Below are 2158 nucleotides of genomic sequence, written 5' to 3'. Positions count from 1 at the left end.
GATCTTCTATAGAGAAGGGAACATGAGCCCTCACAATGCCTTCAGCACCCGCCACTTCTGGGGGGGGGGGGCGACAGTACACGAAGAAAGGTGAATTTTAGAACGGGTTGTAGGGGGACTAAAAGGGGGCTGGGAAGCTCTGGGGGTGATGCCAGGGGAGCTGAGGGCTGTGGGGTAGGAGGATTGGGCATGGTTGGGAAGCAAGGCAGAGGCAGGGGTTGGGGGGCCTGCCGGTAAGGAGGTAGCTCGTCTGCAGGGTCAAAGTTGGAAGGATAGGAGGAGAGATCCTTGCATGGCTTAATGGTGAGAAGAAGGTGGTGTGGTTTGCAGGGGGTACACAGGTTAGGGTTTTGACAGAGAAGAGTGAAAGCTTCCACATAGGGGATCTCTGTCCATTTCCTTATGTGCTCACAGTGATCAAAGAGGTCCCATAAAATATCGGGATCCAGCGACCCTGATGGGGCCATTTATTTTGGTTATCTAGTTGGTACTTTGGGTAATCTTGTTTGCAATATTTGATAAGGCACTTAGGTTTAATGTTGGGGGATAGGCTAAGAGTGGACCTATTATTCAATAGACACCTAACTGGGGGAGTCGACTGGCAGGGAGCTGGAATTCCCCATGACAGGCAGATGATTCAGACAAGGCGTCCCTTAACAAACAATTGCCTGGAGAGAGAAATCAGTTTTTGATATAGTCGTCACCAGATCAGAATACCGATTGGACTCCAAGGAGCCGAGGGACTGCAGGTCACCCAATATCGGGGTTTATGGGAAAGTCAGACCTGGGCCCAGGGGTAAGGGGAGATCCTAACCCGTACTAGTAGAATCCGGAGGATTGCTCCAGGGTCGCTGTGACCATAAAGGCCTAGGCAGAGTGAATTCTCCTCCCACAGGTGGTCAGAGGAGCCAACAGATGATCAACGGTCAGTTTCCCTGACCGTTTTTCTGAGGGTACACCTGCGAAACTGTACACCTGCTGGTGAGCAACCGAGAAGGGGAAAACTTACCAACAGATGACCGATGTTGGCTATGGGTCCGGTGACCAAGGAAATGGACTGGGGATAACCTGGGGTGAGTGGAGGGTGAGTCTGGATTGGGGTCCTCACCTAGTGAAGGTGAGGGGATCCCAATCCTAGTCACGTCATCAATGAAAGACCCTTGAAGACCCCCACCGCTCTAAGTATGAAAGTGAGGGAGCACACTGGGTAGTTCAGAGATGAGCTTACTCAGTGCAGGCTACAGGAGAGGCCGAGGAGTCTGCAGCAGCAGTGGTGTGTTCTAAGGACTTCCATAGCCCCTAAGGGAAATGTGCGAGGTCACAATTGTCAGTCCCCTATTGGGCTCCTGGGCCGGGGACGGTCCTTTGGTGGGCTCTTTCTTCTAATCAGGAAGAAGAACCTCAAAGCTTAGAGCCCTAGGGGCGACCGCCATTGTTGGGCGGTGGCCCGGCCCTGACCTGACCTGACTCTGTGCCCAACACCCCCAGCCCTGGGAAAGGACGACAGTGAGCCTGGCAGAGAGGCGATCTTTTCCCAGATCCTGCGCGTTCGCACCCTGGAACGCCTGGGACAGTCGTGAGCCTTCCCCCGCCCGGCCTGCCCCCACTGCAGGGCTCGGGGGAGAGGGAGAGGACCCAGCTGGCGCCCCTCCCCAAGGTGACCTCGGCGTCCTCAAGGTCCACTAGGCCTCCATCACCTTCGGCCTGGCCTTCAGATGGCTTGAGTCAGAAGGGCTCCCAGCGGCGAAACGGAGGCGTCTACATGTCCCTGGTCACCGCACTGGAGCGCGCTGCACAGCTAGCCGCGCCCAGCAGCGAGGTGTCGCCCTCCTGGGGAAAGATGAATGAAAGGAAGAACGGCGGAGGCGGCCGGGCGGGCGGGGCGCGGAGGCTGCGGCCGCAGGGGGCGGGGCCGGCGCGGGGCGGGGCCAGCTTGGGGGCGGGGCCGCGCAGGGCATATCCCGCCGCCGCGCGCGCCCCGCCCTGCCGCAGCCCGCAGGCCCCGCCCCGCCCCGCCCCTTCTCGCGCTCCCCCGGCCTCCGCTGCGCGGAGCCGGTGCACCACCCGGTGTCCGAGAGGCGGCGGCGGCGGCGCCGCGAGCCCCGAGCTCCAGGCCCGGCCCGCGCTCCCCGCCTCCGCCTCCCCGGGCCGGCGGCGG

This window comes from Marmota monax, unplaced genomic scaffold (assembly GCF_021218885.2).
Source record: "Marmota monax isolate L192 unplaced genomic scaffold, Marmota_monax_Labrador192_F-V1.1 WCK01_AAM20220418_F8-fsc00237, whole genome shotgun sequence".
Classification (NCBI taxonomy): Eukaryota; Metazoa; Chordata; class Mammalia; order Rodentia; family Sciuridae; genus Marmota; species Marmota monax.
Note: the sequence above shows the minus strand (reverse complement) of the source record.